Source organism: Papaver somniferum, chromosome 6 (assembly GCF_003573695.1).
Source record: "Papaver somniferum cultivar HN1 chromosome 6, ASM357369v1, whole genome shotgun sequence".
Classification (NCBI taxonomy): domain Eukaryota; kingdom Viridiplantae; phylum Streptophyta; class Magnoliopsida; order Ranunculales; family Papaveraceae; genus Papaver; species Papaver somniferum.
The window spans coordinates 44865856-44880477 of record NC_039363.1 but is presented as its reverse complement, the minus strand read 5'-3'; the positions used below and the strand labels follow the sequence as shown (position 1 = coordinate 44880477).

The 14622-nt window shown below is 38.5% G+C and overlaps 1 non-coding gene across 1 annotated transcript; it reads right to left on the bottom strand.

Annotated features, from left to right (window-relative positions):
- Window positions 1-358: 358 nt before the first annotated feature.
- On the bottom strand, window positions 359-464 carry LOC113292009. Its single transcript, XR_003331687.1, has one exon. It is a non-coding gene; the product is annotated as a small nucleolar RNA R71 (small nucleolar RNA).
- Between the last annotated feature and the right edge of the window lie 14158 nt (window positions 465-14622).

Here is a 14622-nt window from a genome sequence, read left to right as displayed (position 1 = left end):
ACTCCATAGTCTCTATGAGTATATGTACCCCAAAATAACAACTTAATTATCATGTATCGTCTTACCCCAGACTGATGGCCCATTTGAATTGAACGCAAGCATGATACAAATTCTTCCGATATATCGAGGGGTTGATTCTGAAGATCCATATCATCATGTAAGAGAGTTCGAACAAATTTGCCGGACTATACAACCTGATCATATGTCCGAAGACTCTCTGAAATTGCTTTTGTTTACATTTTCTTTAAAGGAAAGGGCTAAAACATGGTTTTACAGTTTGAAACCGCAGTCAATCACCACTTGGGAACAACTCACAAATCTAATTTTTAGAAAATTCTTGCCACATCATAGGACCATTGCTCTCCGTCAAAGTATCGCTTGTTTTTTCCAGCAAGATGGAGAGATTTTTTTCAGTATTTTGAACGGTTTAATGATTTGTTGAGTGAATGCCCTCACCATGGCTTTGAGAAGTGGAGATTGGTCGTTATCCTTTATGAGGGACTAGACTTTAATTCTCGATCCATGATTGAATTTTTGTGTAATGATGAATTTATTGATAAAACTGTGGATGATGCATGGAAATTTTTAGCTGAGATTGCAGATAAAACCTATCAATAGGAATCCATTAGGGAAACCAGGACAGTATCACATGATATGGGTAACCCCCGTGAGTTAGAGTCTGATTTTGACTTTGATACAAACATAAATTGCATGACTAGGAGAGTCGAAGCTCTAGAAAAATGTATAATTGAACATGTTGATGTCCCTAAGTCATGTACCCAACCTGAACTCCATGTTTGTACCTTGTGTAATAGCCTAGGCCATCCTGTTGAAAACTGCCTTGTTTTGCATGCCTTTAGGTGTCCAGAACACATCATACTGCTGGCTTCAATCAAATGCAAGATAATCATCCCTGCTCGAAGCATACTTGCAATATAAATCCCTCTTACTATGATAATTATAATGAATTAAATTTTGAGAACAGTGTGTCTAGTCCTACTCATATAACTGATATTGAATATAAACCTAATGTAGAGGTGAACGAGTGGACTGAGGACTCCAAATATGTTGATAGGGAAGAATATGCATGTTACTCTGATGATGATATGATGTTAGAAGAGCTAGTTCTTCCTAAAGATTCAATTTTGAAGTCACATGACTCTGAAATGCTAGACCATAGTGTAGAGACCTACATTGTTTCTTCTAATGTTGATATTTATCGCAATCCGGATGATATTGGTGCTGATTTGGGTTTTGAACAACTGTTTTGTGAAAGTGAGCATGATGCACAACTCTTATTTTACTTAGGGAAGGATGAATTTCTGTCGACACTAATGTTCTTATGTATGAAATATATTTGATGTGTCTGATTCCCTACCTAGGTCACAGTATGATGTTTCTTTTGATTTGCCTATGTATGAGACTACAGTTATGAATGATGATGATGATACTGAATTGGGGTTTGCTGATTTGTTCAATGATTGTGAGCATGATAGAGAACTATTTGTTTCTGACTCGGGAAAAACTAGACTGCATAGTGACATTTTTGAGCCTAAAAATGAATATAACTTAAATGCATCTGATTCCCTGCCTAGAACACAGTATGTTGCTCCCTATTATTTTCTCATGAATGACACAAAGGTTTTGGATGATGATGATTATGAACTGGGGCTTGATTAATTTTTCAATGAAAATGAACATGATATACTTGTTTATTGCTTTAGGAGAGTGTGTAATGGTACTAATGATTATATACATGAAAACAACTTAGACGTACCTACTTCCCTGCCCATGTCACAAACTGTTAATCTTGCACCCAACCTATATTTGGTTTGTAACAAAATTGTAAAGCCAAATTTTCTAAGAGGACCTAATCTAGGATTGGAACTGTGTGCCTCCAAAGTCCTCTTGGACTATTTTGCATCCAAGTATAATACCTTCAAGGAGCCACAATTGAAATGTGTATCTCTGCCTGTCCCTAAAACAATTCACTTTGAACTAGATCTTGTGCATGATGCACCCCTGAAATTGTTAGATTTTGTGCCCAAAAGTATATGTGTTGAAAAATCTAGGTTTGGGGGTAGTTCATTTTGTCTGGCAGCCTCGCTTGCATTTTTGTCATATTATAATTGTGAGAGGCTACTAAAATCTTTACATTCTGTCTGTTAGGTTGATCCTCAACTCTTTCGATTGTTGGTGTATGGTGAGTTTTTCCCGTATAATCTAGTAGGTAATTATATTTTCTAGATCTTCATGTATATATGTGTGCTAATCCAATGTGACGTCTGCTGATTCCTGTTGGATTCTAGTCTTGAATGACGCAGCTCCGATATTTCTCTCGTTTGCATCTAGTAATCTCTTCCCTTTTCTCTAATCAGCATGGTTCTAATGGTATGATGTTGTTTAAATTCTCATCATCTTTTGAAGCATTGAGGAAAATGTTAGATTTAGGTATGGGGGAGTGTTGTGTATATAAATTTTTTAGCCTTTTCATTTTATTTTTTTAGATAAATTTTTTAAAATCTTTGTAAATATTTGCATAAAACCTCCATCTTGTAGAGATTTTAGAGTCACTAGCATGTTTCTAGCTATGTTTACATAGAGAGTCTGACCGAAATAACTGAACTTGGAAGAACTGGAGAACACAATCGGGTTTCTTAGTTGTTAAAGCGTTAAAGTTGGATTTAACCATGTCGGTGGGCAAATTAGGTGCAACAAAGATATTTGGTATTAGAGTTGTGATTACCTTTAGTGGAGACCACCTATTTTTACATAAAGCGAGGCACCGACCTTCCTTTTTTTTGTGACTATCTAAAAAGTCCTTTTAGAGTGTGTGTCACCGTACGTCAATTCCGGGTAGGAATAGTGAGCTACCCAACTTCACACCTCTTTCAGCACTATTTTTGATCTCCCGAGTGCTAATTTTGTCAATCATGAGGATGTCGTCTAAAGATGAAAACTCCTTCTTGTAGTTTGATTTTTAGTTAGCACCATTCTCTCTCTCTCTCTCGACAACATCAACAGATCCATGGAAACACACCATCATCAACGAGCATAGCAACGCCAGATTCTATGAATAAAGATTAAAATAGTCCAAGGTTAACATGCAACAATACAAGGAAAAGGAAAATTCTTATTCAAAGAGAAGATATAGTACAAAGAGAAGAATTCGTTATACAATATTGAATACTTATCTTACGAGAGCTAAGAAAATAAAATAAGATAAGAATTAGTGAAGTTTATGAAATCAAGACAATACAGGTTGTGAAGAATTGAGTGATAAAGTCCTCCATCCATGGATTCAGTAGTTTTATTATATATTTTCTTGTTTTAATCCAAAAATAATAATAATAATAATAATTAAAAAAAAATCAACGGGCACCCAGCTCAGCTGGTCATCCTCATTCCCCAAAGTTTCATGCGTTCCAGGAGGTCCCAGGTTTGAGCCCCCAATGGCGTAATATTCCATAAATTAACATGGAATGTAGAGTTAGTTTGCTCTCATTGTGACACAATCTCAGCCCCCCAATCCGCTTCGGCTCCTTTGGCTAGGTTACCCATGAGGCTCGCTGGTAGGCTAGCACAACAACCTGTTCAATTAATGTAGTGGTATGTCGTTGGAGCTTAGCTTGTTAGGATTCCAATTAGTTTCATGTAATAATCGTTATCTAATAATATAATAATAATATTGCAGAAATTAACATGGAAGGTAGAGTTAGTTTGCCCCCCTTGTGGCACAATCTCAGCCCCCTCCATCCGTTTCGGCTACTTTGGTTAGGTTACCCATGAGGCTCGCTGGTAGGCTAGCACAACAACATGTTCAATTAATGTAGTAGTATGTCGTTGGATCTTATCTTGTTAGGCTTCCAACTAATTTCATGTAATAATCGTTATCGATAATATAATAAATTAATAATAATAATAATTAAATAATAATAATAATGGGTTTGGTGTGCTGGCGTTTTCCACCTTAGGTGAGCTCGGAGCGGATATAATAATAATAATAACTGTTACTTCTTCTTAGATGTGCTGGAGTTTCCAAGTTGTACTTACCATGCGTACAACTCGACCTCAGGTTATGAAGACTGCTCAACAAAGGTTTGATCAACACCTCCTACAGTTCCTGCGTTACATAATAGCAGCTGATGGCGCGGGTTTTGGACGGTTCCAACAACGGATTTCGACTCTACCCATCAAATATAGAGGTCTAGGAGTATATACGATGGCTGATACCATCCAATATTGATATATTGCTTCGTGTTATCAAACCAGGCACCTCCAAAACAAATTATTGCAGGCTTCAGATGATCCCGACCCTCATTTTCAAGACGCCCTGAGAACCTACATACAATCATGTGGTTTGTCTCCATATTCGTTTGATATTAGTAACTTCTCCCCATAGACCATGCACCTCTTGGCGAATTGTTACTTTGATTCTATTACGAAGAAGATACCAACCACTTATGATATGTCATAAAGGGACTCCATTCTTTGGCAGTGCAATAAGAAAGCTCACGCGCAAGACTATCTTAAAGCTATACCCATCCAGGGCTTAAACCAAGCAGTGGGGCCGCGACAATTCAGGGTAGTCCTTCAATACAGACTTGGTATCCCTCTCTTCCATGATGATAGCGTATGTTCATATTGCCAAATAGTTTGGCGATCATGTTATTCACTGTGCAAGTGCAGTGGGTTTGAAGTATCGTCATGATATGGTACGAGACTTTTTTGTCGAGCTGTGTTACAAAGCAGGTATGGCAGCGATGAAAGAAATGTCGATTGGTCACACAACCGACAGGCATACTCCACTTAAACCGACAGATATCATGGTGTATAATTGGGAAAATGGACGTGATATTTGCTTTGATGTCACCGGTGTTTGTCCGTTTTCTAAAGGGGGCAACCGTAGTTTCACTCCAGGGCATGCTATAGCTGCGACCATTACCCGTAAGCGTAACAATTATGAAGATTTATGTTCGTCTCATGGGTATAGTTTTGGTGTCCTGGAATTTTCAACTTTGAGTTAGGAGATGATGTTATTGACTTCTTGAAGAGATTGAAGAACTGCATGGCGTATCATGATGTTAACAACCATTTAGGCAGTACTCTTTTTCATAGGCTGGGTATTATTATTCAGAAAGGTGTTGGGTCGCAGCTTGTTGCGCGACTCCCAACCAAATCTTTGTAATTACTCTTATGTTTTTCTCTTAATAAATGCCTCAATGGCCCTCTTTTTATAATAATAATAAATAATCAATAATTGTAGTTTTATTAGTTTTGTTCAATAGACACCATGGTAAAGAAGAAGAATTTAAGAAGAAATTCCAAGCAACAAGGAAATTGAAGAGAAGAATTAGAAATTGTCAAGGTTTTACGAAGTTCATCATCAATAGTTGGATTCCGAAGACCGAAGATTGAATACGTTTCTATGGATGCTGTGAAAGTGGTGTTGATTTCCTATCGGATGTGAAGGTAAGTGAATACTCCCATCCTCGCTAATGTTTAATTTCCTTTCTTAGAGATCATCAGAAAAATATTCTTTTTCTCCACAATTCTGTGGAGTCTCCAGAAATTATATCGGAAGGTTCTCCTTCCCACCATTCAACGTGTGCAGGATTTGTCTCTTTATTCCTGCCTGCACACATGAGAGACTAAAAAAGCGATCTTTTTTTGAGTGCAATTATTATAAAACCCTATTGGTGAGGCAGAAGTCGAGGCTTGTGATCACTCTCGAACCCGAATTATTTCATATGGTGTGGTTATTTCTCGCTCAACTCTTAAGGATGAGAATGCGTTCTTTGGCATTTCTAACTTCTTATTACTAGCATACAGAAACTCTATGTATTCATAGCCCCTTGGATGATTGGGACTCTGATAAGCTCTGACGTTGGAGAAGGTTTTGCGGGTACACCTCTGGGAAACCCTCACGAGACTACAACTCGTCCACTAGGGACACCTAGGGGTTTAAAGGCTTATTGCATTCGCTAAATGCAATCAAGAGACCGACGACAGTGGTATAGTTAGGATTTCTTAATTTCTGTTTTACTTGAGGACAAGTAAAATTCAGGTTTGGGGGTATTTGATGAGTGCCAAATATTGCATATTTCTACATGTTTTTATTGGCATTTAACTCATCTTTTCTGCTCTAACTCTCTATTTTATCCCAAATTCGGAGTTTTCATTGTTTTCAAGAATAAATACTTGTACTAATTAATTTTATGTTTTTAGGTACTAAATAAAGCTTGGATGAATTGGGAAGCCAAAAGAGCAGGAATTTGGTCACCAAAGGCGTAAAGGAAATGAGAAACGTGGAAGAATATCACGCAAAGAGCAGCTACAATCCGGTTGCAACTCATCTGCAAGCCACTTGCAAACTAAACCTAACAATGGGCTTGGAAGAAGAAACTGTTTCGAAGAAGATATGGGCTTAAGCCATCCAAGACTCGTACCCGTTTTCTATACCCGATATATCAAAGTTGATTTAATTTCCTAACACCCTAGCCTCCCATTTTCTTCCCTAACCGATCAAAACCAGACCAAATTCATTTCCTCTTCTCCATTTCACAGAACCAACACCATCAATATCTCCCCGACCATCTTTGCTCACAACCACTCCATACACACAATCAAACTCCTATATCAGAGATTATACGATTAAGCGTAAGAGGGTATCGGTAAATACCTTGTTGTTGAACTCCGATTAGCAAGAACAAGGAACACAAGCAGCAGCAGCAACAACAACGTTTTCAACTCGACGATCAGCAGGTACTACAATCACCAAAGATGAGCACAAACTTGATTCATAGGGTAAGAACTTGAAACCTTTTCCTCTTATGGTAACTCTCTTTAGTGTTAGAGTTACCATTTTTCTAATGGTAAAACTTCTGTGTGATATTGGTGGGAATCACGTAACTCTTCTACACACATATTAAATATGCTTATATGGGGTCCAAACCCTAAATGAATATGGAACCCTACCGGACTTTCCACATACATATGGGCGACCATATTCGGGTCCAACCCGAATATCTAACATCTCCCACTCGCACATAGTGTGTGTGCATTGTACCAGAAGAAAGAAAAGTTCATATTAGTAAATAGCCCGTGCGACCGTCGAGGTACCTGCATTTTGGGAGCTCCATACTAGCAGCTCAATATGAGTCAGCACAGAGACATCAACCCTTTAAGAAAAAATGTTTGTATCTCGTAGTATCCTAGGTCCATCAAAATCTCATTGGTCTAGACTACTCTGATACCTCGAAGAGCTAGTCTAACCCTCATGATAGCTTCTTGTAAATACATTCACACTTGTGTTGCAACTCCAGCAAGGAAACTCAAGTTGTCGACTGTGAATATAAAACATCCATGAGTTTGATGACCTTCCTCTCGCCCTATTGTCATAAAGTTTCAGAATCCACTGTTTTCCCAGATATGTACCTTTTAAGCCGGATCATCCATGGCCATAAGACACATACTAAAGTAGCATTCATCGAATCTTTACTTAATAACATAGTCAAAAGTCATAAGGTTACCTTTGTATAATCTTATTATCATAGGACTCACATGGTGAGAAAAGCAGGGAACCATTTTCACACCTCCGTAGTGGTCGCAGGCACGCATAATATGAAAATGCGCTAGAGTGGAGTTTTACTTGTCTATACAAGTATATGTCACAAACTCTACACTCTACAAATCTTGACTTAGTCGCAACTCTTGGTCCTAATCCGAAATTTCTAACTGCTCGCTTTCAACAAGCGTCGTGAAAGAGATTTCTCATTTGGCTATCCTTTAAGGTATGATGAACAGTAGGTACATTCATCATCGATCTTAACTATAGAGATCTCATCTTGGTTTTGCCAAGGCGATGCATCATCTCATCTTTGCTCGCTCTCCTTAGCGCCAAAAGGTGACTGCTTATGTGAGTAAGCCAGTCCATACCTGGTGACATATCAATCAAGTTTTGACATAATGAATTCTCTATGCACCAATTTCGGCGTGTATATTCATGCCCATAAGTAAATAATTAATCACAAAAATGATCCATTATCAAATTGTATTGATTATTAATAAATATCCATAAAACATACGCATCTACGATCATTATGTCTTAAAAAAATAAAAATAAAGAGACATCCATTACCACCTACGTAAACCTAACTCCATAACACGAGACAAGAAAACATCTCTTGGTATAGGTTTAGTAAGGGGATCAACTATCATCGACTATGTAGGCATGTACTCCACAACTATTTCTTTCTTTGCAAGAGCAGCTCTAATAAAGCAACACCTCCTATCAATGTGCTTAGTCTTTCCATGGTACTTTGGGTCTTTTGCATAAGCAATCATTGATGTGCTATCAGTGTGAATTTTCACCGCATCAGTAGCGTGAGTGAAAAATTCAAAACTCTCAAAGAACCTCCTTAACCAATTAGATTCTTGTACTGCATCTTGACAAGCTACAAACTCATATTCCATTGAAGACATAACGACAATTGATTGTTTCTTACTACTCCATGTGATGGCCCCGCCATTTAGCAAGAAAGCATACCCTGATGTGCATTTTTCTCTCATATTTCTCCATTCCAGTTAGCATCACAATAACCACTGAGACGTAGATATGGACCCTTGTAGCATAGCATGAGGTCACTCGTCCCTTTGAGATACCTTAGTATCTTCTTGACTGCTTGCCAGTGCTCAAAACCAGGATTCGACTGGTACCGACTAACTAATCCAATAGCATAGCATATGTCAGGTCGAGTACACGTCATAGCATACATCAGGATCCCAATTGCGTTGGAATAGGGTACCCACGACATCTTGTCTTTCTCTTCAGGGGTATTATGGCACATATCAAGGCTTAAGTTCTGACCTTTAGCAACTGGTGTGTCTATGGGCTTGCAATCTTTCATGTGAAATCTCTCAAGAACCCTTTTAATGTAAGTCTCTTGTGACATACCCAAAAGTCTCTTTGAATGATCTCTAAGGATCTTAATCCCGAGCACATAGCTTGCTTCTCCCATGTCATTCATCTCAAAAGTTGAGGACAACCACTCTTTTGTGGCGACAACAATTTCCATGTTACTTCCAGCTATAAGGATATCATCAACATATAAGGACGGAATAAAGAAACCTTTATCGGACCGTTTAACGTACACACAATGGTCTTTTTCTATCATTGTAAACCCATTGGAAACAATGGCTCGATCAACTTTTAAATACCATTGTCTAAATGATTGTTTTAGGCCATAAATAGATTTTTGGAGCTTGCAAACTTTGCGCTCTTGACATTTAATCACGAAGCCCTCTGGTTGCTCCATGTAAATTTCCTCATCTAGTTCTCCATTGAGAAATGCAGTTTTAACATCCATTTGATGAAGTCCCAAATCCATATGTGCGAAAATAGATAGCATAAGGCGTATCGAGGCAATTCTCACCACAGGGGAGAAAGTTTCCTCGTAGTCAACACCCTCATGTTGGGTGTATCCTTTCGCCACAAGGCGAGCCATATATCTTTCATCTAAACCATCTGCATTATGTTTGACTTTGAAAACCCATTTGTTTCCAATAGCCTTATGCCCTTTTGGGAGGCCAACGTATTTCCACACACCATTTATCCTCATTGATTCTATCTCTTCTTTCTGTGCAATAATCCATTTTTCCATTTTAGGAGATGACATAGCCTCTTTGAAATTCTTAGGCTCCGCGTCATCATGTGAACAAACCATGAAACTTTCCCCCTCAATCTGAAAACGACGACGAGGGACTTTTCAACGTTAACTTCTACAATATTGGGGATCCTGATTCGATGGAGCCAATCCATTATCAGGTGGAACACTCCCACTTTCCCTAGGAGAACGAGGAATTTCTTCGCTATTCTCAACTAGACGAATTGGTGTGTCTTCCATTGACTCTTCCACCTCAAAGAGGCTAAGATCTCCCCCTACCTCGTTCCTTCTATAAAAGTCCTGTGCTAGGAAATCTGCATCACGTGACTCAATCTCAGTTACACTTCCATCAGGTTGCTCACCAATGAACACATGGTCTTTTAAGTGATCAGAATATCTGATAAAGATACACTTTTTCGCTACTGTTGTGTACATAAGCAGCTGACCCCCATGGCCGCAAATTACCCAATTCAGGTTTTCTGCCGGTCCATAATTCATACGGGGTGGAAGGAACTGACTTCGAAGGCACGCGATTAAGGACATAGGCAGCAGTCAGTAACGCATCTCCCCAAAAAGAAATAGGCAGATGAGCTTGCGCCATCATTGACCTAACCATGTCTAACAAAATACGATTCCTTCTCTCTGCTACACCATTTTGTTACGGAGTACCAGGAATAGTCAATTGTCTCAGGGTCCCTTTTTCTTCACAATACCCTTTGAATGTGTCAGATAGATACTCGCGGCCACGGTCAGTTCTGAGATCCTTAATGCTCTTATTTAGTTGATTTTCCACTTCGCATACATAGCGTCTAAAGCAGTCCAATGCTTCTGACTTGTGGGATATCAAGTAAATATGACCATATCGCGTAAAGTCATCTATGAAAGTGATGAAATAAGAGGCTACATGTCTTGCCTTAACGTTCATTGGGCCACATATATCAAAATGAATTAATTGCAAAGGCTCAAAGTACCTTTTGGATGTCCAAAACGGTTTTCTAATGGCTTTACCTGCAAGACAATGTTCAAGGTAGGCAAGGAGACTTTAGCGATGGGGCCTAAAAGACCTTCTCTAGCTAACCTAGTCATCCTTTCTTGCCCTATATGACCTAATCTAGCATGCCAAATCACAGAATCATTATTAACATCTGAGGAAGACGCAACTAATGAAATAGATTTATTAGCATCATAAGAACTAGAATTGTCAATATCCAAAACCATAAAACCATCCGACATAAAACCAAAACCATAAAACTCAGTTGCCATAAAACTCAGTTGCCAAGCAAATCTTAACAGAATTACCCTTAAAAAGAAAACTAAAGCCTAGACGCAACATACTATTAATTGAAACTAAATTTGTCGAATATCTGGAGCATAAAGTGCATCACGGAGGATTAAGGTGCGCCCTTGTCGCAGTTTTAGCATATAAGTACCGATGCCAAGTACTTCTATGCTAGATGTGTTCCCCATATAAACTCTCATGCTCCCAGCAGGAACTCGACGATAATCTAGGAACCCATCTCGGTCCGTCGCTACATGGTCGGTTGCTCCCGAATATACAACCCACAAATGAGGAGAATGAGCAACTAATGCTTGATTAGAAACAAAACACTCATAGCGAAGAATAGGTTCAGAAATCACCTTCTTTGGCTCAGTGCATTCACGAGCAGAGTGTCCTTTCTTATCACAGTTAAAGCATTTCATCTATGCTTTGTCTTTCTTGCCAGAACGCTTGCCTCTTTTGCGCTTAGGAGCGTTGGTAGTGGTTTTCCCAGATTCATCACGAGAATTCTTAGCAGAAGAACCCTTGCCCCTCTTGCGCGTAGACCCATTGGTCTTATGCGAAACAGATTCAGCAGCGAAAATAGAACTGTCAGTCTTAGCAGCTTCCAAGCGCTCGACTTCTAGTTCCACACGACGAGAAATATCCTCAAAAGTGCGGACATTGTCATTATGTGTCATGTTTTGCTTCATCTGATCCTAAGAGTTAGGCAACGAACGAATAACAGCTTGTACCTGTTGTTCATCTGTCAAGTGATGACCTGCAGCCTCAAGTTCGCGTATCATTGACGACATTGTCCTCAAATTTTGCTTCATTGTAACATTCAGCTTCTTTTGACAAGTGTCAAACTTCATAGTTAAAGCACGCAACTTAGCCACAGAGGTAACTCCAAATTTCTGCCTGACTGTCTCTAGCATGTCATGAGCAAACTGGTGGTTCTCAAACTCTCCAATGAGATCATTGTGCATTGATCTCAAGATCATATGACGAGCACTGCGATCCTTCTTAATCCATTTCTGGTAAGCCTCGAGGTTGCGACGGTGTTGAGCCGTTGTACCCTCCTCAGGCCAAGGCATCACATGCTCAGTTATTTCCTGCAGCCCATCATCATGCAAGAGAAAAACGATCTTTCGGCGCCATATGTTATAGTTGTCGCCATCAAGTTTTTCTCCCTTGTTCAAATAAGCAATGATGTTCTTGGAAGCCATATAGTCTAACATAGCAGGCGAAAAATAAAAGAAAAGGATATTAAACTTATGGCACTATACACATATTCAAAAATAACTTTGCAACATTAATCTAAATAAATAGCAAAACAACATTACAAGTCGCAAGATCGAAAAATCGTCAAACTCCTAATCATCTCTCGCGCCACAAGTAATATTTTCTACATCTATTTAATATATGCGCAAGTTAATGGTTTTTGGGAGTTAAACAAACTCAACCAAACAACCTCTCACTCAATTGTTTTAACATGTTATTCAATCAAAATAATAATTCAGTCAAACATGTTCTCAAACCAAGATGATTATCTAATCAATCAACATGTTATCTAGACACACAATTAAGTAATATATGATTTCAACCCAACACCAAACATGTTGTATATTAAAGAAATTAGACAATCACAACATAAAACCATCCACATGTTATCATGGATAAAGCGATTAACCATATAATTTCAAAGAAACTCTATCATGTGAATCTAATTAGGTTTTGAAAATAGTTTTACTGAATCCGGAACGTCGAAAAACCTTAGGATACCAAAATTGGAGTTGATCCGACAAACACAAATAGAGAAAAAATGAAAAACAAATAACCAGGGCCGAACCGCGAGCTGACCCGCCGGTCTGGGCTGCACCGCGATCTGACACGCTGGTATGGACCGCGAGTTGACCCACCGGTCTGGACCGTGAGCTGGACTGGACCGCGAGTTGAATCGCCGATCTGGAATGGGTTGACTCGCCGATCTGGACTGGGTCGACTCGGTTATTGTTCATCATCTTCTCTAAATTTCCAGCAGCATATAGACGTGCATAGCCAGCTTTGGGAGACGATATCTCACACATACAAGCTCCAATTCAAGCAAGTAATATGTCAAATGAAAGCTCTCAGAGAGGACTATCTATTTACATTAATTCTAATTAATATAGATCCACATATATACATCAGAACAATCATCAAACCACTGCTCACAAACATGATATAAAACTAGGGTTTTACCTATATCTTTCAAACCACACGTTCAAACGATACGAAACTTTCCAGGAAATCATTTTAATCAATAATGAACATACCCAATTAAATATTTCAAAAGAAAAACACCCATATCAAGATCCGAAATATTTATACATCCATTAATGGTTTTTAACCCAAAAAACAAGAACCCTAATCATGATACTATCATGTTATCAGCAACTTTCAAGCACACAAAGCATGTGATTTCAAGCACGAAAACGCATCAAACCATAGCTCACGATACCAATATCAGAGATTATACGATTAAGTAGAAGCGGGTATTGGTAAATACCTTGTTGTTGAACTCCGATTGGCAAGAACAGGGAACACGAGCAGCAGCAGCAACAACAACAACGTTTTCAACTCGACGATCAGCAGGTATTACAATCACCAAAGATGAGCACAAACTTGATTTACAGGCTAAGAACTTGAAACCTTTTCTTCTTATGGTAACTCTCTTTAGGGTTAGAGTTACCACTTTTCTAATGGTAAAACTTCTGTGTGATATTGGTGGGAATCACGTAACTCTTCTACACACATATTAGAGATGCTTATATAGGGTCCAAACCCTAAATGAATATGGAACCCTACCGGACTTGCCACATACATATGGGCGACCATATTCATATCCAACCCGAATATCTAACATAATATCTATCTCTCTTCATCTTATCTTCTTCCTTATCAAAAACAATAACCCTAGAAGCTAGGATTGAGAGAGATAATATTAGAGTTATCTTCACAGCTGAAAAATTAGGTTGCAGAGATGAGAAAGGAACTGTCAGAAAGCGCGTTTTAGTGAGTGGGTATTCTTTAGTTATCGAATTAAAGTGATTGAGGAGAAATTTTTGTATAAATAGAGAATAAGTTGTGATGTAAAAATCATGCCCGGATTAGCAAGTGCACCAAGCAGTAGTTTAGGTTTGATTTCATTATCTTCATAATGTTCTGATTTCATAGTTAGGGTTTAAATGAAACCATTACTCTATTACTAAGTTTAATTCAAGTTTTGATATTGTCTTGTTGTGCTATAATGTTTTGGATAAATATAATATGAGTACTTCAGCATTTTTCTCTCACAGTGTATGCCATGTATCCATTGTAGTTAGAACAACACTATGTTGATTGTGCTGCAACTCGTGTTTAGCTGATTGTTGTTCGATCCTTTGACTAGTTGTTCTTTCAGAAAGTTAGTACTTTGGAGGGACACCTTAGTTGCGATTAGAATATCTATATCAGGATTGTTTAATCATCGAAGTAATTGATCTTCGGTTAGTTGTTTTGTGAGAGGATAACTAATACTAAGATTAGGTAATTATCTTAGTGACACTAAACCATCCTCCTGAAATCACCCTTTGATGTACAGCGGATTAAAATCTTCACTGTTATCTGGATAGTCGGCACAGCCTAGAAGTTCAACGGTGTCCATACAAGGGACAA